This window comes from Anolis sagrei, chromosome 1 (genome assembly GCF_037176765.1).
Source record: "Anolis sagrei isolate rAnoSag1 chromosome 1, rAnoSag1.mat, whole genome shotgun sequence".
NCBI classification, from domain to species: Eukaryota; Metazoa; Chordata; class Lepidosauria; order Squamata; family Dactyloidae; genus Anolis; species Anolis sagrei.
The window spans coordinates 327,501,259-327,528,218 of record NC_090021.1 but is presented as its reverse complement, the minus strand read 5'-3'; the positions used below and the strand labels follow the sequence as shown (position 1 = coordinate 327,528,218).

At 43.2% G+C, this 26,960-nt stretch overlaps 1 protein-coding gene across 1 annotated transcript in view; it reads left to right on the top strand.

Moving 5' to 3' along the window:
• The window catches only part of TRMT61A (tRNA methyltransferase 61A), a 74,343-nt gene that overhangs the window by 27,059 nt on the left and 20,324 nt on the right, over positions 1–26,960 (top strand). The window lies entirely within an intron of this gene.

Below are 26,960 nucleotides of genomic sequence, written 5' to 3'. Positions count from 1 at the left end.
AAGATTTTCTGGGGAGGCCCTTCTCTCAGTCCCACTACCGTCACAGTGTGGTTGGTGGGAACGAGAGAGAGGGCTTTCTCAGTGGTGGCTCCCCGGCTCTGGAATTCCCTTCTTAGGGAGATTAGATTAGCCCCAAATTTCAAAACCTTCCCTTTGAGCCTAAAAACATGGCTATTTACATGGGCCTTTGACCTGGAGTAATGTACTATGGTCATGTGATGACGTCGACCATAGTTATTCAGCACTTTAGTTCATGTTTGAAGAAACCCAATGACTGTGTTTTAGAATTTTTAAATTTTTAAATTTTATCAATTGAGGTTGTCCATGGTTTTTATCCAGTCAAATTGTGTATTGTTTTGATGATACATAATTCTGTTTTATGTGTGGCAGCTTGAGTGCTTTGTTAGCCACGCCGAGTCCCTTTGGGGAGATGGTGGCGGTGTACAAATAAAGATTATTATTATTATTATCATCATCATCATCATCATCATTTACTACTACTACGACTATTACTACCACTATTATTATCTTAAAGAAATGCCTTTTTATGGTGAAAAGCTACCACCTTACTATTGTGCAGGAATGCATGTTCTTTACCTTAAAATAACATAATTTAATAACAAAACAACCCTAGTCAGGTCTAAAAAATTGTCATTGCTGGAATTATGTAAAATTGTTCTACTCATTTTTCTTCTTTATTAAAATGTCTATTTTTATCCTATATCTGAGGATCTTAAAAGGGTGTAAAATCAAATCCATTTAAGACCAACTTAAAAGAATAGCAATAATTTTAAATAACAAAACATATAAATTAATGATGGGATAAGGGCTCAGGGAATCCCTGATGACGCAGCGGGTTAAACCGCTGGGCTGCTGAACTTGCTGAACTAAGGTTGGCGGTTCAAATCCGGTGAGAGGGGTGAGCTCCCACTGTTAGCCCCAGCTTCTGCCAACCTATCAGTTCAAAAAACATTTCAGCCTTTGGCAATGCTAAGTATTTTATTGCCAAATCATTCACCAGGAAAATGTCAAACAGATTATTTTTTAAAATTGATTATTTAACCTCTGCTTCCATCTTTATTTGTCTAAAGAGTGATGCTGTCGTGTCTCTCAAGCTCTTACCTCTAAATTACATAGTTCTTGTAATCAAACACGAGGCTTGTTGCTAAGATTCTTCAAGATTGAAAGAGAGAGAGCTTCAGGGTTTGCAGCAAGAGCTCGGCAAGGAGAAAAACATTTTTCTCCCACTGTTTTCTGTCTTTGATTGCCACTGTAGTTGGCATGTGCAGAATATAAAAAGCTCTTGAACTTCTGTCAGGCATATTCTATGAGTGTGTGGGAAGACGTAGTAACATAACTTGACGAAAGTAAATGCTCCCTGACATTTTGTTGGTAGGGGCTGTGCATATGTGTAATAGATTTAACCTTTTTAAAAAGGGAGATCTGCCCTGCTAACGATACCAGGGGCCGAATGAAATAAGGTGAACCATCTCTTCTTGAACTTTTGACGTTAGCCAAGAGCAAGGCCTGCATTCCCATAGTGGTGAAAGGGGTTGGGAACTTGTGACACTTTAAAGCTATTTGTGCATCACTCACCATGGGCTAAGCCAGGGGTCCTCAAACTAAGGCCTGGGGGCCGGATACGGCCCTCCAAGGTCATTTATCCAGCCCTCGCTCAGGTCAATCTAAAGCTTGAAAGCACACAACAACAACAACCCTATCTCATCAGCCAAAAGCAGGCCCACACTTCCCATTGAAATACGAATCCGACCTTGGGAAGTCGGATCTGGCCACAGTGGTCCACGCTCTTGTTACATCCCGATTAGATTACTGCAACGCACTCTGCGTGGGGTTGCCTTTGAAGACTGTTCGGAAACTCCAACTAGTCCAGTGGGAGGCAGCCAGAGTACTCACAGGAGCGTCATACAGGGAGCACACCACCACCCTGTTGTGTCAGCTCCACTGGCTGCCGATCCAATACCGAGCATAATTCAAAGTGCTGTTCTTGACCTACAAAACCCTATACGGTTCCGGCCCAGTGTATCTGTCCGAACGGATCTCCCTCTACATCCCACCTTGGAGTCTAAGATCGTCTGGAGAGGCCCTGCTCTCGACTCCGCCTCTATCACAAGTGAGGCTGGCAGGGATGAGGAGCAGGGCCTTCTCGGTGGTGGCCCCTCACCTGTGGAATTCACTCCCCAGGGAAATTAGATCAGCGACACCCCTCCTTGCCTTTAGGAAAAAATTGAAAACATGGATTTGGGACCAGGCATTCGGACAATCTGGCAGATAAAGAAAGATCTTGATGATGGACAGGAATTGACTAAGTGGAATGGAATTATAGAACTCTGAAAGATGAACGCTGACCATGAGATTAGTTTTATTGATTGTGTTATATAACGACTATTTTAACTGTGATAATTGTTTTTAACTGCTGTTCTGTACGTATGTGTATTTTGTACAGGCATCAAATTGTGCCTTTTTTGTAAGCCGCCCTGAGTCCCCCCCTCGGGGGTTGAGAAGGGCGGGGTAGAAGTACTCGAAATAAATAAATAATAAATAATAAATTTATATTTGTTAAAATTGTTTTTCATTTTAATTATTTTATTGTTTTTAAGTGTTTTTTTGCACTACAAATAAGATATGTCCAGTGTACGTAGGAATTCATTCATTTTTAAAAAAAATTATAATCTGGCCCTCCAACAGTTTGAGGGACTGTGACCTGGCCCTTTGTTTACAAAGTTTGAGGACCCCTGGGCTATGCTGTTATTAATAGGAGTTAGGATCCAGCAACAGTAATGCTGGAGAAGACTTATAAACATAGCATGGATGGCTAAAATGTCAAGTCTTAGAGGAAATCAAATCAAACTGAACTCTTACTAAAGGATGGCTAAAGCGAGACTGTCAATCTTTCGACTCATCACGAGAGGACATGACCCATCCGGAAAGATAATATGCTTGGAAAAATGGAAGGCAGTAGGAAAAGAGGGAGACTGTATTGAACGAATTGTTTATTGTACTAGCCATAGGCCATGACATCAGTAATATACTAACTTTATAAACACTTTCCAATATAAACCTTAAAACATAACAAGAATTAAAACTAAAACAAGTTCTTTAAAATTATGAAAGCAGAAACATGACAATAACAGTGTCTGCTTTGTGTCATTCCAAACCGTTTCCATTTCTGACCCCCAGTATGGATTTTGCTACTTTGGCTCTGATCTTTTGGCCTGCGATTGCGAATGTGGCAACCTTTAGTGTTATATTTTTAGAATGATCTGCTAGCAAGTCGTAGATCACCGCAGATTGTTGCCATGCTGCCCTTTCTTCCAAGAGTAACCCTAGGAGATTTTTCCTAGGGTCATTGTACAAGGGGCAACGTAGCAAATAGTGTGTTAGGTCTTCTATTTCCCCTGTGCCACAAATGCAAAGTCGTTGGGCATGGGGGATCCCTCTGTATCTTCCCTCTAGCCAGTTTGATGGCATTGTTTGGAATCGCAGGGCTGTAAATGCTTTCCTCAGGACTGCTGGCGTTAGGTCTTGAAGATATTGTTGACGATATTGGTCACTTTTTAGCTGAGGATACCAGGTAGAGAAACCTTGCAGTTTGCTAATCTGCAAGTTGTCAGCTGCATCCCTCTCAAAGATTTTGTCTCTAATCGCCTTCTTGTCCAGATGCATTAGGGTATTTGTTGACCCATCAAAGTACTGAAGGAGCAAGGCTGTATTACGGATGGGAGACTGTATTACGGATGTATTGATTAACTGACTAGGACTCTTGGAAGTCTCTCATTTAAAGGGTAGCCATATGTTGAACACAAATACCAAGAGCAACATGTGGAAAGATGTCTGTTCCTCAGTCATTCCTTGGTAAGAGCTATATCCAATGGGAAATGATTTACATGTATGAATGGGCCATCACAGGATTTGAATCCCCACTCAGCCATGAAAACCCATGGAGTGACCCTAGGTAAGTCATACATTCTCACACAACCCCCCCCCCCCCAAAAAAAAACACATTGATAGCGTCTACATCAGTAATTCTCAACCTGTGGGTCCCCAGGTGTTTTGGCCTACAACTCCCAGAAATCCCAGCCAGTTTACCAGCTGTTAGGATTTCTGGGAGTTGAAGGCCAAAACATCTGGGGACCTACAGGTTGAGAACCACTGGTCTACATAAATCAGAAATGACTTGAAGGCACACAACAACAATGACATAAAATCACCTGTAGACCTTTCACTTGTCCTGTCACCTCCTACATCAGTGGTTCCCCACATGTTTTGGTCTTCCACTCCCAGAAATCCTAACATCTGGTAAACTGACTGGGATTTCTGGGAATTGTAGGCCAAAACACCTGGGGACCCACAGGTTGAGAACCACTGTCCTACATCATGGACTTGATCCAAAGTGGCTGTGAATGGAAGGAAAATAGCCCCTTGCTCTGTTTTCCAAAGAGGTTGTCCATCAAGATGTTGAGCAACAGGTTGCAAAACAGATGGCACGAGAAGTTGCTCAATATCATTTTTTCTCACACTATGATCTAGGATAAGATACCAAATGGCCCACCCTTTGATGGAGTGGGAGGTGCTTTTTTCTGAAAGGGTAGGGCTCTTTTGGATCTTGTCCAGTGTTTTCTGGAGAGTTTCCCCATGCAACTCTCTTAATGAAATATGGAGAAATGATATGATGCAGGTGTGTCACTTCCTCTGCCAGAAGATAGACTTTATTGGGCCATACCAAACTGTGGGTAGTGATTTAGCATTATCTATTACCAGAGGATGAACCTGCGTGGTGTGGTGATTTGACTGCTAGACTAGTACTCTGTGAGAGCAGATACAAATCTCACCATGGAAACCTACTGGTTGACCATGTTCTCTCAGCTTCAGAAGAAGGAAAGGGTGACTCTTCCTACTTCCATTAATCTTGCCAAGAAAGTTCCATGATCGGTTGGCCTTAGAGTTGTCATAATTTGGAAACAATTTGAAGGCACACAACAACACAATAAACTATCAAAAGCTCCTAATACAAACCACATGTACATAAAGCGTTGCTTCATGCTTAGCTAACTCTTATGCAATCTTGTCCTCATTTTCCTGGAAGCCCATCCCCCTTGGATGGAGCAGGGCCACATTTAAAGCAGTCACGTAAAGGACTATGCCGCAGATAGCATTGAATTCCTATAAAGTGTTCATGGTGAGTGTCATTTTGAGTCCTTGATTGTAGTCGCCGCTGTTCCCACGGCAAAGCTTGTGCCTTCCTTTGCCTCATGAACTGGATGTAGCCTTGCAAATTACATCAACCCTTTTAGCTGAATCAATGTGGGCAGAAAGCAATGCTGCAAAGATTCTGGAGCTGTGGGAGAGCATTCCCGTTATCCCAAGGGTACTTCAGCATTGGATCTGTTAACACCCTTGAAATGCCTACATTTCCACTTAAGATGCCATAAAATGTATGTCTCAAATTCTACTGAAGGGATGGGCTATGGTGGGGAGTCAAGCGATCACTTTCTGGGTTGTTGTGGGTTTTTTGGGCTGCATGGCCATGTTCTAGAGCTTGTGAGGTCCTCACAACCTCTGAGGATGCCTGCCAAAGATGCAGGCGAAACGTCAAGAGAGAATGCTTCTAGAACAGTGTTTCTCAACCTGGGGGTCGGGACCCCTGGAGGGGTCGCGAAGGGGTGTCAGAGGGGTCTCCAAAGACCACCAGAAAACACAGTATTTTCTGTTGGTCAGGGGTATCTCTGTGTGGGAAGTTTGGCCCAATTCTATCATTGTTGCTGTTCAGACCTCTCCTTGATTGTAGGTGAACTATAAATCCAGCAATTACAACTACCAAATCTCAAGGTCTATTTTCACAAAACCCCATGAGTGTTCACATTTGAACATATTGAGTATTCGTGCCAAGTTTGGTCCAGATCCATCATTGTTGGAGTCTAGAGTGCTCTCTGGATATAGGCGAACTTCAACTCCCAAACTCAAGGTCAATGCCCACCAAACCCTTCCAGTATTTTCTGTTGGCCATAGGAGTTCTGTGTGCCAACTTTGGTTCAGTTCCATTGTTGGTGGGGTTCAGAATGCTCTTTGTTTACAGGTTAACTATAAATCCCAGCAACTACAACTCCCAAATGGCAAAATCAATCCTCCCGCCAACCCCACCAGTATTCAAATTTGGGCATACCGGATATTTGTATCAAATTTGCTCCAGTGAATGAAAATACATCCTGCAGATCATTATTTACATGGCGATTCATAATGTTAGGGTTCTGGTTGGGGATCACCACAACATGAGGAACTGTATTAAGGGGTCATGGCATTAGGAAGGTTGAGAAACACTGTTCTAGAACATGGCCATACAGCCCAAAAAACCCACAACCACCCAGTGATTCCGGCCATAAAAGCCTTCGACAATACAGATCACTTTTTTTGTGTTTGGGACTCTGCTGGCTTTACAGAATGCCGAAGTTACCAAAAGAAAAACAACTGGAAGTAATAGGTCCACTTGGAAAATAGGTGAAAAGAGTGTGCACATACCTTCAAGTTGTCTGTCAGCTTTACAGTGATCCCATGATTTCTGTAGGGTTTACTTAGGTAGAAAATACTCAGGAGGTGGATTGCCATCTCTTTCCTCTGAAATCCAGTCTGAAGTACCTGGTATTGTTTCGTGGCCTCTCATCTAAGTACTAGCCAGTCTTCATCCTGCTAAGATCAGGGAATGTGGTGATTTCTGTGTGTTTCGATCTATATTGTTGTTGTTGTGTGCCTTCAAGGATTTTGGCCTCCCTCCCAAGATGAAAGAGTGACTTGCCCGAGGCTACCCAAAAGGTTTCCATGGCTGGGTGAGATTCTGAACTCTGGTCTTCTGGGATCCTAGTCCAACGCAGGTTCTCTTTGCCTTGTCTACTCTTCCTCCATGGCCAGGGCATGAATGAGTACTGGGTCTTCTGAGAGGTGGCCATCCAGCCTCTGCTTAAAAGATTTCCAAAGAAGATGAGTTACTCATCCACCAAGAAACATTTTACTGTAAACAGCTCTTACAGTCAACTGTGCTTGTCTTTTTTGTGGTGGCAAGGGCATCACAGAGGGAAATTTCTAAAGCAAGATAAGGAGAGGAGATGAAGTTACCCCACTAGCAGCATTTTAGTTCTGTAGTTAGGGTACATTACAATGGTTTTATCAATCCTGACAGTGGGGCAGGAGCCCCCGGTGGTGCAATTGATTAAATCCTTGTGCCAGCAGGACTGAAGATTGATAGGTCGGAGGTTCGAATCCGGGGAAAGCGTGGATGAGCTCCCTCTGTCAGCTCCAGCTCCCCATGTGGGGACAAGGATGGTAAAAAACATAAAAACATCTGGGCATCCCCTGGGCAACGTCCTTGCAGACGGCCAATTCTTTCACACCAGAAGCGACTTGCATTTTCTCAAGTCACTCCTGACACACACACACACACAAATTGAAAAGGGCAATGAACAAGACAGCAAATAATGCTCTGAGCATGCTTTTGAAAAAAAAATTGCAATAAGTAATGGCAACCAAGGACTTTCAAAAACTTGACTAAGTCTCCTTAGGAAAGTCACTTTTCAAGCACAAGTCTTTACCCTTCAGACCTCCACTACCACTATCACCATAGTGGGTTTTTTGGGTTTTTGTGTGTGTGTGTGTGTGTGTGTGTGTGTGTATGTCAGGAGCGATTTGAGAAACTGCAAGTTTCTGGTGTGAGAGAATTGGCCATCTGTAAGGACGTTGCCCAGGGACACCCGGATGCTTTTGATGTTTTACCATCCTTTTTGGGAGGCTTCTCTCGTGTCCCCGCATGGGGTGCTGGAGCTGACAGAGGGAGCTCATCTGTGCTCTCCCCGGATTTGAACTTGCGACCTGTCGGTCTTCAGTCCTGCCAGCACAGGGGTTTAACCCACTGCGCCACTGGGGCACACTCCCATTCTGGTGGGGAGTGTGCAAGACTCGCAGAAATGATCCCACCCATGTAGTCCTCTATGAGTCATTCAGATGTCCACATCTGTGATTACATCCAAAAAAAGAAGTTTCCCTACTGCTAGGAGTAAGTCGGGAGTCTTTTATTTTTTGGTGGTTGTTCAGTAGCTTTCCTATGGCCCAGTGGGCCAGCAATCCATTCACACAATGCTCGGTGTGTCCCTCATTGCAGTGTTCCAGCTCAATGACTGTACTGCTTATCTCATTTCTCAGATGAGCACACTGTACTGAGCTGATTTATTCTAGGCTGAATTATTCAGTAGATCTAGGTGAGCATTTCTACAGCTTTCTGGTGGGTCCCTTGGGGGTGTGGGGTGTGTGTGTGTAGAAAAAGCCTGCTCTTTGTCAGGGAATTTGAGACGCACCGCATGAGAATCGGCAATGTGTTCTGACTACAAAACGCATTACCGACAAGGCACAAACTGCTTTGGCATGATTTCATCTGCATAGCATTTTTGTGTGGACTTGGAGGAGACCAGAGTACAATCAGGAAGAAGCCTTTTGTGCTTATTTTGCCAGGCCAAATTGGATTAGACCCCATTTGTGCAATTAGCTGTGACGTGGGTGGCGTATTAAAAAGAAATAAATGACAAGCAGGTCCCTTCCCCCCATCACAGAATTGGATTGGATTGCGGGAATAAAACAGGAATGATTTGTGTTGACAGGCCAGGTCCCCAACCATTGAAAACACCCCCACAATCTGAAAATTTTATAGGCATGTTTAATAAATGTGTACTGTAATAAATACTGCAATAAGTATTTTTTAATAAGCATGCTTTTTATTGCCTTTTATATTATTGCTAGTGCAATTATATATATATTTTTCTATCATGATATGAATTCTTATCTGTGCAAGTTTTAATATTTGCAAGTGCCTTTCCTCCCAGAGTTGTGGGGAAAAGTGGGAAATGATTATGATGAGTTCTCCTTTGGAGGTCTTAAGACAGAGGTTGGATAGATGTATTTCAACACTGCTTTAATTGTGTATTTCTATGTGGCAGGGGATTGGACTAGGTGGCCTTTGTGATCCCTTCTAATTTACAGGCTACACAAATTTGAAAAAAAATTCTGTTCCTGATTTGAAAATGTTGTTTACTGTTTAATTATGTGGTACTTACTTTGAAACTAGTTGTTATCCTCCAGAAACATTGTTTTCATGGTTACTGCAAACTATGTTTAATTGGTTGAGACTGTATAAGATATTCATTTTATTTGTTTTGTGTCAAAAGCATTGCATACAAAAGTATAAAACTGGTAAAAATAGAAGGAGCACAAGCGGCTAAATAATTTTTGACCAAAACTGGGCAACAGCTACCACATTGTCTGTAGCTTTAAGAATTGTGGACAGGTGTGAAGTTGTTTGTTCTGCTCCACAGTCGCACAAGGTGGAAGATTCTATTATTATTATTATTATTATTATTATTATTAAACTTTATTTATACCCCGCTACCATCTCTCCTAGGAACTTGGTGCGGCTTACATAAGGCCGAGCCCACAATACATCAATACAAGCAATAACAACAACAGTAAAACAGATTAAATAGGTAGTTCCATTTTGTCAGGTTGTCTTTTGATCTGCCCACTCCACTTCTGAGTCTGTTCAGGGACTTTCAAGCTGACCATTCTTGGTTTGCCCCTGGACTCAGACCCTTGTGGGGGGCCATCCAATTGTGATCTCCTGGGTTTAGCTCCCCAGAGAGATGCTCTTGCTGTTGCTTCGTGATTGCATCTTCCCATATGAACCTGTGCGAGCTTTAAGATCTACTGGGGAGGCCCTTCTCTTGCTCCCACCTCCATCGCAATTATGGTTGGTGGGGACAAGGGAGAGGGCCTTCTCGGTGGTGGCTCCCCAGTTCTGGAACTCTCTCCCCAGGGAGATTAGATTAGTGCCCACCCTGTCCACCTTCCATAAAGACCTAAAAACTTTGATGTTCCAATGTGCCTTTGATTAATCAATTCACTAGTGGATTGGCCCTTTTAGTCCTAGCTTAATATCTGGCTCTTGCACTTTACTATCAGCCCTGTCCTTGCAGTTATATTGCACTAATTGACTTGGCCCTTCTAGCCCTAACTTAATATCCGGCTCTTTCACGTTACTATCAGCCTCGCCCTTGCAGTTGTATTGCACAAACCCTTCCCTCGCCCTTTCAGTTCTGAACAAGTCCACTGTGCTCAGCTAATGGTTGTTGGTTATTGATGGTTTATGTTTTTATGATGTTTAGTATATGTTTTTATTGTGTTATATTTTAACTCTGTTTGACTGGTCTTGGTCCCCATTTAAGTTGCCCCAAGTCCCTTTAGGAAGATGGTGTCGGGATATAAGAGTAAAGTTATTATTATTATTATTTTACTGACACAAAAACACAGTATGACACATCAAATGAGATACATATGCTAGATTTCATATCCAAAAATTACAAGTTGAACACTTCCCAAGCGTTTAGGACCATGTGATATATTTTCGAATGATGTGTGCAGGTCCAAGTAAGGTGGCCTTTTGCAGTTGACAGATCATGATTTTGTCAATGTGTATTGTTTCCAAATGCTAGCTGCCAATGACCACTATGACCACCTGTACTGGTTTATGCAGAGCCTTTACAGTTCAGTTTTGAGGTCTTGGTAACAAATGAGTTTTTCCTGTTGTTTTTCCTCAATGCGACTGTCACCTGGTATGGCGACATCAATAATCCAAACTTTTTTTCTTTTCCACATTCATGATGTCTGGTGTATTTTGTTCCAAAACTTTGTCAGTCTAGATTCGAAAGCCCCACAGTATTCATTTTCCACTACCTTTGCAGGTTTATGATCCCACCAATTCTTTACTGCTGGCAGGTGGTACTTGTGACATAAGTTCCAGTGAATCATTTGGGCCACAGAGTTGTGCCTCTGTTTGTAGTCCGTTTGTGTGATTTTCTTGCAGCAGCTGAGGATATGATCAATGGTTTCATCAGCTTCCTTGCACAGTCTGCATTTTGGGTCATCAACCGATTTTTCACACCCCAATGGGTGCCACCTTGTCGTGGGTGGGGGGCTTAACTGCTCCAAGGATGCTGAGAGCTGTACTGGTGGTAGTGTAACGACCAGCAGGTCCAAGCAAGTCAGAGAAGTCTCAGCTGAGGAATGGAATTAAGAGCACCTAACCCATTAGCACTATGGAGAAACAAAACAAAACGAAGTCCATACTGGCTTGGTTGATGTGCAGGATAAAAAGGACCACAGTGGATGCTGCTGATTCTGGGCATCCATCGACAAGTGGGCTACAGAATCAAAATACAAATGAACCATCACAGAAGTGGCCGAAATATACAATGCCAGAAAACCGCACTATTATTATTATTATTATTATTATTATTATTATTATTATTATTATCCCACCAGTTCTTTACTACTGGCAGGTGGTACTTGCGACATAAGTTCCAATTAATCATTTGGGCCACAGAGTTGTGCCTCTGCTTGTAGTCCGTTTGTGTGATTTTCTTGCAGCAGCTGAGGATATGATCAATGGTTTCATCAGCTTCCTTGCACAGTATGTATTTTGGGTTATCAGCTGATTTTTCACTCCTGGCCTTAATTGTATTTGTTCTGATGGCTTGCTCCTAGGCTGCAAGAATTAGGCCTTCTGTCTCCTTCTTCAGTGAGCCATAACCAGGTCTTCTCCTTGTCAACAATTACTACTACGATGACTCCTCCTCCTCTTCCTCCTCCTCCTCCTCCTCCTCCTCCTCCTCCTCCTCCTCCTCCTTCTTGGGGGAACATTAAGAGGAATCGTGGTTCTCATGAATCTTTTCCTTGATGTGGGAGGAGGCTGATAGCCATTGCAGTGTATAGCTTTTGTAGTGTTATTACCTTATTTCTCTCACAGTTAGCAGCAACTTCCTATCGCACATCAAGGGAGGCAGTGCCAACTAGCTTGGAAAGTCTATCAACAGGTGTAAGTTTGACGCATCCTGTGATTATTCTGCATGTTTCGTTCAGTGCTATGTTTACCTGCTTCACATTGACAGACTTGTGCCAAACAGGGCAGGCATATGCAGCCGTTGAGTAAGACAAGGCCAGGGCTGATATTCATATTAATTTTAGGTTTTGGGTCTGCTCCCCATGCACTGCCAGTAAGTTTCTGCAGGATGTTATTGCTTGCAGCTACTTTGTGCTTGGTGTTCATGCAGTGTTTCCTAAATGCTAGTGTTTGATCTAAGCCACAGGGAGGAGGGAGCAAGCTTGTTTTCTGCTTCCTTGGAGACTAGGATGTGGAACAATGGCTTCAAACTACAAGAGAGGAGATTCCATCTGAACATTAGGAAGAACTTCCTGACTGTGAGAGCCGTTCAGCAGTGGAACTCTCTGCCCCGGAGTGTGGTGGAGGTTCCTTCTTTGGAAGCTTTTAAGCAGAGGCTGGATGGCCATTTGTCAGGGGTGATTTGAATGCAATATTCCTGCTTCTTGGCAGGGGGTTGGACTGGATGGCCCATGAGGTCTCTTCCAACTCTTTGATTCTATGATTCTATGATTCTAAGGTGCCAAGGTTTGTATAATGCAGATGAATGACAGAATGCAGTTGCTTCCATGCCATTCTCTTGCTTGTCCACCTTTTTCTGTTCTCCCCATGAAATCGCATAACGAATTATTTGAAGGCGGCCGTTAATTTTTAATTTACCCATTCCATGAATCCCTAACAAGGGGAAAGAGCATCCCGCCCACCCTGTTGCGTGACTCAAATCCCCAGCTCTGAATAGCTGCACTTCATTATTTTAATAGGCTGAGCGTTAATGGTCTGCTAGGCATACATCTTTCTCTGCTGCTCCTGCCCCAGATTGCTTTGACCTCCCTTTTTAGCAATATATTGCAAAGAGATGGAAGGAATAAAGGGAAAGGGGCTTTGGGGCCATGCCTGTTGAAAGGCCTTCTTTGCTCAAGGATATTGGGTTGGGCCACCGAGGTTTTTTATCCAAGAGCTTCTGCTGTGGCTGCTCTTTTCTAACAGCAGCAATTCTTGCCTTATCTCAAAACTGCTGCACTGCAGATCTTGCTTCATCTTCAAAAACCTGCACAGATTTCCAATCTCTCTCTCTCTTCCTCCCCGCATCTTCCATTTACAGCCTCTGTTAGTAAAATGCTATTCGCTGCAATGGTTGCATTACCCCATGTGTGACCTTGATGTTGACAGAGTATTTTAGATAACTCCTTTAGGCTATTTATTTACTGTATATACTTGAGTATAAGCCTAGTTTTCCAGTCCTTTTTTTAGGCTGAAAAATTCTCCCCCGGCTTATACTCGAGTTAGTATTATTTATTATTTTACTTTGTTGTTGTTGTTGTTGTTGTTGTTATATTTATTATTATTTATTATTTTATTTATTATTATATATTTATTATTATTTTGTTGTTGTTGTTATTTTACTCTATTATTGTCATTGTTACATTTATTATTTTACTGTATTGATATTACATTTATTATTTTACTCTATTATTATTTTACTCTATATTATTATTGGAGGACATGTAAGCATATTTACATTGAAGAAGGTTAGAAAAATGGTTCAATCAGAGTTGGACAGTCTTATCTTGAATTACAGTTTTATGTAAATATTCAAAAACATTTAACCTACGGATACCTAAATTAATATAATTTTATTGGTATCTATTTTTATTTTGAAATTAGCTGCCCCTGCCACACGTTGCTGTGGCCCACTCTGGTGGTCATGGGGGTTCTGTGTGGGAGGTTTGGCCCAATTCTATCATTGGTGGGGTTCAGAATGCTCTGTGATTATAGGTGTACTATAAATCCCAGCAACTACAACTCCCAAATGTTAAGATTCTATTTTCCCCAAACTCTACCAGTGTTCACATTTGGGCATATTGAGTATTCTTTTAGAGTTTGGTCCAGAGCCATCATTGTTTGAGTCCACAGTGCTCTACCTGGATGTAGGTGAACTATAACTCCCAAACTCAAGGTCAATGCCCACCAAACCCTTCCAGTATTTTCTGTTGGTCATAGGAGTTCTGTGTGCCAAGTTTGGTTCAATTCCATCGTTGGTGGGGTTCAGAATGCTCTTTGATTGTAGGTGAACTATAAATCCCAGCAACTACAACTCCCAAATGGCAAAATCAATGTTTTTTTTAGTGAAGGACATACATTGGGTTGTTAGGTGTCTTGTGTCCAAATTTGGTGTAAATTCATCCAGTGGTTTTTGAGTTCTGTTAATCCCACAAACGAACATTACATTTTTATTTATATAGATTGACCCGTAAATGCTGCATTTCCCGCCCTCAGCTTATACTCGAGTATATACGGTTATTATTTTTCAAAGAGAAGGCTCCTTGTGACTTGAGTAAGTAATGAAAAACACTGTAAGAATTCTGAATTCCCATGCAGTAATTTTCTCCAAAGCCTGTTCATGTACTAGGTTAATGACCAGCCCTGAATTTGTTTCAACCTCTAATTATGTCCCACTTCCAATAAGTAGATGATGGAATGAATCACAAACTTGTTGAGATTTCCATGAGAGGTTAAGGGTTTTTTTTTTCCATCTCCAGGAAAACAGCAGAGCTATTGTTGTATTTAGCAGATAAGAGTACAGAGCTCCTTGTTATATATAACTGGAGGACTGATCTAAATTTTCTGCAAAATACATACCTACACACAAATCTCTCTTGAGACTCAACCATTTTCATCTCAACATGCTTTGCAGTAGGAGCAGGAATTCTGTGGTTCACAGGTAACTCACATTTCACATGGGCTTTTGCTCCATTCCCCAGAGGCTCTCCATGCCGGCAGGACTGAAGACCGACAGGTCACAGGTTCGAATCCGGGGAGAGGTGGATGAGCTCTCTCTATCAACTTCAGCTCCTCATGCGGGGACATGAGAGAAGCCTCCCACAAGGATGATAAAAAAACATCAAATCATCCTGGTGTCCCCTGGGCAACGTCCTTGCAGACGGCCAATTCTCTCACACCAGAAGCAACTTGCAGTTTCTCAAGTCGCTCCTGACACACACACAAAAATATAGAAAAAAAGGATAATAAAATGAGGATAGTTTTTCTGGAAGCTTCCAGGTGTATGATTCTTGAATACAACTCATACTGCTTAAACTATCTTTTAACTCTGGCCCTCTTGCAATAAATCCAGGTTGTTTTTGCTTTCCTAAATCTCCAGAAGTGTGTCCAATGGAGGTGGAAAATGCATCAGGTATGCCTCCAGACCTCTGCAGGTGCCCATCCCCGTCTTCCAAGTAGATCAATGTAATCCCTTTATTAATGCACATAGAAGGCCAAGGCTGACAGATATCTGATGTGCCAAAACCATGGCAGAAGTGAGATTTCCTCAGGATGCAAGCCGTGGGCTCAACAGATTGAATGTTCCCTGCGTTAAAAAAAATAGTCTGCCTGGAAAGCAAGTAAGGAAAAGCTGCATTTGATGGAGTACTTCCTCATTCTTCTGCACGCTGCTGGAAGGTTTTGTGGTGTCATAAATTAGTGAAATTAGCCTCCCCGCATAAAGTGGTACCTAAATTTTCTACTTGACAGATGCAACTGTCTTTCGGGCTGCATAGGTCGACAGCAAGCTAGACTATTAATTGTCGGGAGCTTACTCCAACCCGGGCTGGCTTCGAACTCATGACCTGTCAGTCAATAGTGATTTAATGCAGCTGGCTACTAACTAGCTGTGCCACAGCCCGGTACCAGCTGTTAGGATTTCTGGGAGTTGAAGGTCAAAGTATCTGGGGGCCTACAAGTTGAGAACCACTGCAGTGGGTTATAAACTAATTGAATCATAGATTCATGAGATCTTAAAAGTGGAATGGAACCTGAAGGCCATCTAGTTCAACTTCTTATCATGCAGGAATATACAAAGAGAGGGCTCCTGAAAACCTCTGTTTAAAGACCTGCAAAATGGGAGAATCCCCTACCCTTCAAGGAAGTGTTTTAATATAAAATAGTTTTTACAGTCAATAAGTTCTTCCTAAAAGCTAAATGGAAACCATTGGCAGAAAACAAGCATGCTCCATCTTCTACATGGAAGCCATTCAGATATTTTAACATGAAGGTCATATCACCTCTCAATATACTCTTCTACAAGTTAATCCTACCCAACTGCCTAGGATGTTCTTCAAAGGGCTTTCTTCCCAGGCCTTTTACCATCTGGTTTTCTTTCCTCTGAACATGTTCCACCTTAGGATTGCCCAGAAGGCAAAGCTCAGGAATTGTCTCCAGGCTTTTAAACATTTGCCAGCTGAGACATTTTGCTTTGCTGCCCCTCACAGTGAGATTGGTCCTGTTCCCTGCTTTTTTCTGAACATAGAGATGAACTCACTGTAACCTCTGAGTGACTTAAAGTAATCTTGAAGGGCATGCAAAAGAATACAAACTTTACTATATTTATCAGAGAGGAGCATTTGCTCTTAATGTAAGCATTAGTTGGATTGTTGTAGGTTTTTCGGGCTATATGGCCATGCCCTAGAAGCATTATCTCCTGACTTTTTGCCTGCATCTATATTATTATTATTATTATTATTATTATTATTATTAAACTTTATTTGTACCCCGCTAGCATCTCCCGAAGGACTTGATGCGGCTTACAAAGGCCAAGGCCTCAAACAACAACAACAGACAATAACAATATAATACAAGCAAATTAAAAACATAAGCAATAACAACAACAAAACATTACACTATTACGCAATAAAACCAGGGCCGGGCCAATGAAGGGTACAAGTTAAAAGTGCTGGGTGTAAGAGGTGATATGTTGGGATTCTGGGCAATGTGCACTTAAACTCTAATAAAGTGCTTCTGGGACGTAGTGCTGGAGGTTATCCTAATCCGGAAAGGCACATCGGAATAGCCAGGTCTTCAAGTTCTTCCTAAAGACTGCCAGCATGGGTGCTAGTCTAATGTCTTTGGGGAGGGTGTTCCAAAGTCGGGGGACAACCACAGAGAAGGCCCTGTCCCTCGTCCCCACCAAACGAGCCTGCGACGCAGGTGGAATCGTGAGCAGGGCCTCTCCGGATGAACGGAGGGAGTGCATGGGTTCATATACGGAGATGCGTTCACGCAGGTAGGCAGGTCCCAAACTGTTTAGGGCTTTGTAAGTAAGCACCTGCACCTTGAATTGGGCTCGGTAGGTAAACGGCAGCCAATGGAGCTCCTTAAACAGGAAGGTTGACCTCTCTCTGTAAGGGGCGCCAGTTAACATCCTGGCCGCCGCCCATTGAACCAGTTGGAATTTCCGAGCCATTTTCAAGGGCAATCCCATGTAGAGTGCATTACAGTAATCCAACCTAGAGGTGACTAAGGCATGGACCACCCCGGCCAAATCAGCCTTTGCGAGGTACGGTCGCAGCTGGCGCGCAAGTCTTAGTTGTGCAAAAGCCCTCCCGGAAACCGCCGACGCCTGAGCCTCAAGCTTAAGTGATGAATCCAAGAGGACTCTCACAACCTCTGAGGATGCCCACCATAGATGCAGACAAAACATCACGAGAAAATGCTTCTAGAACATCACTATATAGCTCGAAAAACCTACAACAACTCAGTGATTCCAGCCATGAAAGCCTTCGAGAATACATTAAGCATTAGTTGGTTGTGCAGAGATAATATTTTTGAGGAGCGAATTTCTGAATCGGGATTGCATTAGACCGGTCTTTACTAGATCTCATCTTCTGTTTTTCCTCTTCTTACAGATTCCTTCATAGTTCACCTTCTTTCGGTTGTTGAGGTAGTGCAGAAGCCTATTGCTAGAACTGCATTTATCTCAAGGTTTTTAAATCCTCTTGTAATTGTGTAGCTTTTGATTGATGTTTTGGGAGTGATAATTTCAGTCCTTACCGCTGCGAGAAAGAAGGGAACTCCTTGCGTACAGAATCAGCTTGCCTCTCTTTCTCTTTTCCTCTTTCAGTGTTAACCAGCCAGACAGCTACGTGACTGCAGTTTTGCCACAGAGCACTGGCGTTCACACTGTTCTTTTTTTTTCCAGCATCGATTTGTCAGCTAAGAAATCTGCTACAGAAACCTGGAACATTGCACAGCATTTTGGAGCAGTGTTTGCCGGGGGCTACTGTAGAACAGGGAGAAACAGAAGGTAGATCTCCGGGTAATTTGAGCACATAGGCAAAGGTTTCCAATCCTTCTGCTTCAGCAACAAGGAGAACAGAAAGCTCTCTGCCCTCACACTCCTAAATTAGGTTGTTGAAATATAAAAAAATTATTGGAGGAAAGCAGTGCCGTGTGAACTGCAGATTGGGACCTGAGAACAGATTTCTATGCTCAAAGGGACACCTTGATCCAAAGTTCTCCATCTGTCTTCTTGAGATGCTATTATTCTCTTGGTTATCCCTCAGTGTCCCAGCACATGAGGGAGCAAAGTACAGCAATGTTCAGTACAGTGTGCATTCAGTCAAATCTGACCTTCCAAGGACATTTTTGTGGCCTTGAGCCTTCCAGATTCTCTGGACTTTCCTTTTTCTGGCCTCCAAAAAGGACTGACGCACCTGCTACAGTTGTCCACTGCTAACTGCTGATACAGAACAAGGAGACACAATCTAGACCCCTTGGGAAAAAGACCCTGGAAGTCATTACTAAGGATGCTGTTCAGGTGGCTTGGCCACTGTGACGGTCTGGATGAGGGCAAACAAATTGAAATTGAATCCAGGCAGGACGGAGGTCCTCCTGGACTGTCTTAAGGTTGAGCAGGGTATAGAGTTATAGCCTGTGTCGGACAAGGTTATACTCCCCCTGAAGACACAGGTTCACAGCTTGGGAGTTCTCTTTGACTCATCGCTGAGCCTAAAATCTCAGGTTTCAGCAGCCGCCAGTGGAGCTTTTGCACAATTAAAACTTGTGCGCCAGTTGCACCCGTACCTTGAGAACTCAGACTTGGCCACGGTGGATGCACGGAGAGCACGATGGTCCATGCTCTTATTGCATCTTGCATAGATTACTGCAACACACTCTACATGGGGGTGCCTTTGAAGACGGCCCAGAAGCTTCAATTGGTTCAACTGGCAGCAGCCAGATTTCTAACTGGGAGCATACTACTCCGTTACGTCAGCTCCACTGGCTGCCAGTCTGCTACCAAAGTGCTGGTCTTGGCCTACAAAGCCCTATACAGTTCTGGTCCAACTTACCTGTCCAAATGCATCTTCCTCTACGAACCTACAGGAGCTTTAAGATCAGCTGGGGAGGCCTGCTCTCTGTCCCAACCTCTTTGCAACTGTGATTGGTTGGGGTGAGAGAAAGGGCCTTCTCAGTGATGGCCCCTCGGCTGTGGAAATCTCCCTAGTGACAGCAGGCAGGCTGCATCCCTCTTGGTTTTTAGGGAAAAAACCCTAAGATTTGGCTCTTCTCATAGGCGTTTGGTGAACAGGAAACTACAGAGTGAGACTTTAACAGCTTAAATAATGGACTATAGATTTTGGAAAACGTTTGGACATGAAATTATGACTCTGCATTTTATATCCTTTTAATCTGTTTAATTGATTGATATATGTCTAATTGCTTATATTACTATTATTATTTAAAACTTTTATATCCCGATCTTCTCTACCTCTGCAGAGGGACTCAGACCGGCTATATGTTTAGATTGTTTATATATGTTTAGATTGTTTATATTTTGATGAGACATGTTTATTGCTTACCTGTGTGACACTGAATTTTGCTGGATTTGTAAGTAATTAAATAAATTATTGGTCATAAATACCTCTGAATGGCAGCTTTCCCTGAGTGGGCACTTTCCAGATGTGTTGGACTACAACAGCCATCAGCCCGAGCTGTAACTTAGCAAAAGCTCTTCCATTTCAACTCTGAAATTGCTGTGCACTTTTCATGAGAAGTTGAGACTAAAAAAAGCTAGTCCCACGTTAGGCTGTAAACATAATGTAACAGTAATGTGTACAAGATTTTTCCCATCTAAGTTGTTCGGTGAATATATGTGGTGCGGGTCAAGCTTTTTGGGTCTCACCATGACCCCATATAAAGCAAGGTATGCAGCACAGAATATATTCAGTAATCTCCTATGAGTCTGAAGCCAGGAATCAGCAGGCAACCTACAAATCTAGAGCCAAACATCAGCAGGCAACCTATATTGAGGAAACTCTGGCTGTCATTGCATATTTTCTTTGATCTGTCCCTTTCTTTCTTTCTTTCTTTCTTTCTTTCTTTCTTTCTTTCTTTGCAACAGCTTCCCAGACTTTAAATAGTCTCCTATCACAGAGCAATAGATGTTTATCGACGTGATGAAGAACCCCTATAGCGGTAATGGGTAAAAGCATTGGACTCAAGGACCCACTCCTTCCCAGGTCTCCCCATCTGGTGGGCCGCATTCCTCAAACACTCAATGACCAAATACCCATTTTCTTCTGCAGTGACTCTCTAAATGGCAACTTCCAGTCACCATTTTGAGAGGCACATTATCTGCAGACTTTCTCAAAATGATCATGCATCCCTTCCTGTCTCTATTTTGAGAGTGGTTGCAGAAGAAAATGGAGATATTTGGGATAGTACAGGATTCCGGGGTACTTGTAATGGTGGTGGATCTTCCTTCATATTTTGATGCATTTGATGGCATTTCTGCATAATTTTAGGAAGAAGGAATTGCCAGAAAATTGGGCCAGTTTTTTTTTTAAAAAAATTAGGAGTTGTGAGGAAACAGATTAGGGGGTTCAGGATAGTAGAGTTGGGACCTGGGGCTGCACTTTCCCCATTCCTTCCCTACACTCTGTAATCTATATATATAAATTTGTTAGGGGCATCCAACGGAGAAACAAAACTCAAAACCCCCCCCAACGAAACTTAACCAAAATTCCCATGCCCATAACACAACCTACAAGGTACAAACATATCTACTCAAAATGAAAAACAACACAACAACACACTCACAAAACGGCAAAACAACAAAACTCAAAAATCCCCCAACGAAACTTAACCAAAATCCCCGTGCCCATAACACAACCCACAAGGTACAAACATATCTACTCAAAATGAAAAACAACACAACAACACACTCACAAAACGGCAAAACAACAAAACTCAAAAATCCCCCAACGAAACTTAACTAAAATCCCCGTGCCCATAACACAACCCACAAGGTACAAACATATCTACTCAAAATGAAAAACAACACAACAACACACTCACAAAACGGCAAAACAACAAAACTCAAAAATCCCCCAACGAAACTTAACCAAAATCCCCGTGGCCATAACACAACCCACAAGGTACAAACATATCTACTCAAAATGAAAAACAACACAGCAACACACTCACAAAACGGCAAAAGAACAAAACTCAAAAAAAACCCCAACGAAACTTAACCAAAATTCCCATGCCCATAACACAACCCACAAGGTACAAACATATCTACTCAAAATGAAAAACAACACAACAACACACTCACAAAACAGCAAAACAACTGAGCATGCGCATTGGCGCCCAGCCGCAAGTTCCCTGGCGCGCGCACATGGCCTTCCGGCCAACGTTCCCTCTGCGGAAACCATGCCCACTCCAAGCCCCGCCGCGCCGCTTCCTGCACACACACACACCCTGCCGCACACACACACGCAACCCCATGCTCCATCACTCCCCCCGCCGCCGCACACACACGCAACCCCACTCCCCCGCCGCCACACACACACACACAACCCCACGCTCCATCGCTCCCCCCACCGCCGCATACACACGCAACCCCACTCCCCCCGCCGCAGCACACACACACGCAACCCCACTCCCCCCGTCGCCGCACACACACACGCAGCCCCACGCTCCATCACTCCCCCCGCTGCCGCACACACACACACGCAACCCCACGCTCCATCACTCCCCTGCCCCAATCTTACCTCCTTTTACTTCAGGCCACCTCCAAACCCCACCCCGCCCTTCCCGCCCTGTCAAAATCTAGGAAAGACAGGAAGGAAGGAAAGAAGGAAGAAAGAGAAAGGGAGGTAAAGAAAAAGGGGGAAGGAAGGAAAGTTAGAGGAAGAAGAAAAGGAAAGAAAAGGAAAGATGGAAGGAAAGAAAAGAGAGACAGCAGAAGAGAAAGAAAAAGGGGGAAGGAAGGAAAGAGGTAGAGAAAGAAGAGGAGAAGGAAAGATGGGAAGGAAGGAAGGAAGGAAAGAAGGAAGGAAGGAAGGAAGGAAGGAAGGAAGGAAGGAAGGAGGGAGGGAAAGAAGGAGAGAAAGAGGGAAGATTGGCCACAGCAACAGGTGGCGGGTGAAGGTTGTTATTTCTATTATTATTATTATGCTATTGTTCCTCTGAGACCCTTTTAGGGGGAATGGGAGAGGTGTCAGGTCCCAGAGGCAATGCATTGCATTATTGTTATTGTTATGATGGTGGTGAAATAAAAGGAAATAAAAAGTGAAAGAAGGAAGCAAACAGGGAGGGAAGAAAGGCAAAGGAAGAAAGGGGGAGGGAATGAAGGAAAGAGAGAAGGATGAAACCAAGTAGTGAAAGAAGGAAAGAAAGAAAGAGGTAGAGAAGGAAGAAAGTAGAGAAAGGGGGAGGAAAAGGGGGAAGGAATAGGTAGGGACCTCTCTTTCATAATAGTCCAGATATCTACCTCAACTTTGATAAGTTTTACTATAGGCCACAGCAACGCGTGGCAGGGCACAGCTAGTGTAATGTAAAAATAAACCATGCAGAGTTCACGTTTGATCAGCCCATACACTTGCTTCCCAGAGAAAGAAAATATTTTTTTTATTTATTTATTTATTATTCAAACTTGTATGCCGCCACTCCCCTGGGGCTCGGAGCGGCTTACAAGAACAGGCTAAAATCTAACACAATTTAAAAACAATTTAAAACAATTTAAAAACAGCATATGCCACACAGGTGAACAGTAAAGAACAAGTAGTTTCCTCTTTGTGGTTCAGAACAAAATATGTACAATGTGATCAGTTGCATCAATTCACTTAATGTCCTTTTTATGAGAGATTTAAAATAGTATTTCTTTGTCCATGTGGATAAATTCATTCAGCAGCTTATGAAGCAAGAGTATACTCCAAACTCTTTCTCTCTCTGCTCCTGTCTTCAAACTGTCTCTCTGCACTTGGATAGCTCAAGCCTGAACAAAAGTGTAACAGTAACCAAAAGTCCCAGGCTCAGCCACCTCCCAGTTAATCAGCTTCATGCATCTTATTTTACAGTTGACACACACACATTAACTGATTTCTTACATGCTCCAACACACTCTGTCTACATCCAGCCGACAGACCAGACGTTAAGAGTGGGTTGAAACAGTGTATATCCTGCTTTACATTCATCCAGAAACCCAAATACAAGTTCATAGAATCATAGAATCAAAGAGTTGGAAGAGACCTCATGGGCCATTCAGTCCAACCCCCTGCCAAGAAGCAGGAATATTGCATTCAAATCACCCCTGACAGATGGCCATCCAGCCTCTGTTTAAAAGCTTCCAAAGAAGGAGCCTCCACCACACTCCGGGGCAGAGTTCCACTGCTGAATGGCTCTCACAGTCAGGAAGTTCTTCCTCATGTTCAGATGGAATCTCCTCTCTTGTAGTTTGAAGCTATTGTTCCGCGTCCTAGTCTCCCAAGGAAGCAGAAAACAAGCTTGCTCCCTCCTCCCTGTGGCTTCCTCTCACATATTTATACATGGCTATCATATCTCCTCTCAGCCTTCTCTTCTTCAGGCTAAACATGCCCAGCTCCTTAAGCCGCTCCTCATAGGGCTTGTTCTCCAGACCCTTGATCATTTTAGTTGCCCTCCTCTGGACACATTCCAGCTTGTCAATATGTCTCTTAAATTGTGGTGCCCAGAATTGGACACAATATTCCAGGTGTGGTCTAACCAAAGCGGAATAGAGGGGTAGCATTACTTCCCTAGATCTAGACACTATGCTCCTATTGATGCAGGCCAAAATCCCATTGGCTTTTTTTGCCGCCCCATCACAATGTTGGCTCATGTTTAACTTGATGTCCATGAGGACTCCAAGGTCTTTTTCACACGTACTGCTCTGAAGCCAGGCATTGTCCCCTATTCTGTATCTTTGCATTCTGTATCTTGATCTCCCATCCAGATATTGACCCAACCGAGGCTGTTGTTGCTTGATACTATGCCCTGAAACCCTGTCCTAGAATGCATCTCTGAACGTTGTTTTGTATAGCATTGGCACCTGAGTGCTGTGCTTCATGTACAATTCAGTAGTTTGCAAGATGTATTAAGAACAGCAGAGTTGGGGTGAGGAGGAGAAAATCCACAGTGATTTTTGTAATGTATTATGCACACTCACACGCATACACACACACACTTGCCATCTGTCTTCCATGGTAGGCTAGAGGCAAATTGTAGTGACCTTCAATTGCTCTTCCTTTCCTGGAAAGACCAGCTTCGAGCTACTGCTGAGGACAATTGCCTTTCTCTTCTTGTTTGTTCTTGTTGTAATGAGCATCCTGTATGGAAAAGTGTGGGGTTTTTTAAAAAAATAATTAAGGAACACAATATCAGAAATCCAATAGAATCCCTCCTTAATTCTGTGCTGGAGAAGCCCAGATGCTGTGCTTGGAGTAAGCTGTGCAAAATTGCATTTGCATAATGTTCTCAATGTAGCATTTAAAGTGTGGAAGATCCAGAAATAGATTTGCACAGATGAGGAAGTCAGAGGGGACAAAATGGGGAGGGAGGAAAGGATGACCAGGCAAAGCTCAGATGGGAACAGGCATGGTTGAGAAAGCAGGCTTTCTGATCTATAGGCTGTATTTTTGCTACAGATTTGAATTAATGTCATCGTTTTTTCCTCACGCCAGATAAGTCTTGGGTCAATCGTTTTGAGAAGAAGGCTAGAAAATATTTCATCCTCAGAACAATCCCAATGAGATAGGTTGGGGTAAAAGAGAATAATTGGCTTAAGGTCATCCAGATAGTCCAATGGAGAAATTAAATCTGATATTTCCAGTCCAGCATGCTATCTATCTATCTATCTATCTATCTATCTATCTATCTATCTATCTATCTATTTGTCATGTCAGGGCAACCAGTCAATTATATTACATTTCTAACAGAACAAAGCAAACAAACAGACAAAATACAAAATTTGTGAGTTTGGTAGTTGATTAAATGTCCTTTGACCAGTATCTGGCCACTTGGAGTGCTTCTGGTGTTGCTGCAAGAAGGTCCTCCAGCAGGTGGTCAGTGGTTTGCTCCTCTCCACATTCGCATATCGAGGATTCCACTTTGTAGCCCCATTTCTGAAGGTTGGCTCTGCATCTTGTGCAGATATCTTCCAAGTCTCCCAGTTTTCTGTGTGCCCAGGGGGGAGTCTCTCATTTGGTATCAGCCATTGATTGAGGTTCTGGGTTTGAGCCTGCCACTTTTGGACTCTCGCTTGCTGAGGTGTTCCAGCGAGTGTCTCTGTAGATCTTAGAAAACTATTTCTAGATTTAAGTCATTGACGTGCTGGCTGATACCCAAACAGGGGATGAGCTGGAGATGTTTCTGCCTTGGTCCTTTCACTATTGGCTGCTACTTCCCGGCGGATGTCAGGTGGTGCAATACCGGCTAAGCAGTGTAATTTCTCCAGTGGTGTAGGGCGCAGACACCCCATGATAATGCGGCATGTCTCATTAAGAGCCACATCCACTGTTTTAGTGTGGTGAGTTGTGTTCCACACTGGGCATGCATACTCAGCAGCAGAGTAGCACAGCGCAAGGGCAGATGTCTTCACTGTGTCTGGTTGTGATCCCCAGGTTGTGCAGGTCAGCTTTCGTATGATATTGTTTCTAGCACCCACTTTTTGCTTGATGTTCAGGCAGTGCTTCTTGTAGGTAAGAGCACGATCCAGAGTGACTCCCAGGTATTTGGGTGCGCTGCAATGCTCCAGTGGGATTCCTTCCCAGGTGATCTTCAGAGCTCGGGATGCTTCTCTGTTCTTGAGATGAAAGGCACATGTCTGTGTTTTAGATGGATTAGGGATCAGCTGGTTTTCCCTGTAATAGGCAGTAAGAGCACCTAGAGCTTCGGAAAGCTTCTGTTCAACCATCTCAAAGCTCCCTGCTTGAGCGGTAATGGCACGATCATCAGCATAGATGAAACTCTCTGTCACTTCTGGCAGTGGCTGGTCATTTGTGTAGATGTTGAACATGGATGGAGCAAGCACGCTCCCCTGAGGTAGGCCGTTCTTCTGTTTCTGCCATGTGCTTCTCCTGCCCTGGACCAGCATGCAAGCAAGTCCAGCATGCTAACCTAACCCCTATGCAAGACTGCCTCTTACTAGCTTGCTTACAAAATCGTATGTAGGTTTGCAATGCAGATAGGGTTCCTATGCATTTGTCCACATGTTGCTCACAATATCCAGATTTTTCAGGATTTTCCAACTCAGGATAATGAGCACTAGAAATGTGTTCGCTTCATTAAAGCAAAAGTTGTTTAGAAAGGCAAATGCTTGCCAGTTGGATTTGATTTGCATCAAATCTTGGAAAGGCCAAACTGTGCTTCGAATGAGGAGTTATTGCTTCTCAGTGCCTACTTCCAATTCTTTGCTGTTGGCGGAGTTTGATGTTATGCATCAACCTTGTGTATAATGCTGTGATTTTTGTAGATCTCTCTCACGTACACACTTGTAATGAATCAAAAGCATTTCTTCTCAGAGGTGAACCCTCCTGGCTTCCTTGTCAGCAAAACGTCAGTTTGCCCACGTGCTTGCTCACTTAAAGGACATTCTGTCCCCCTCTTTGCAAAGGCAATGTTTTTAGTGCGCTAGTAAGCATTGGGAGACTGCCAAGAAGATGCCGTTGTTGTCTCGGATGCTGCTGCTTCACTCCCACAAGCCATCGATGCCTCCCACCACAGTTGCTGCCACTGAGATACTGGTAATGCGCTGCTGCTGTTGTGACGCAGCAGTGGCATTGCTGAACACTGTGGTTTCTCCCCCTTGAAAATCTATTAAAAAACAAACTAAATTGCATTGCTTCTGTAATTTATCATTCCTTAAGTCAGTAGTTCTCTGCCTTCCTAGTGCCGTGAC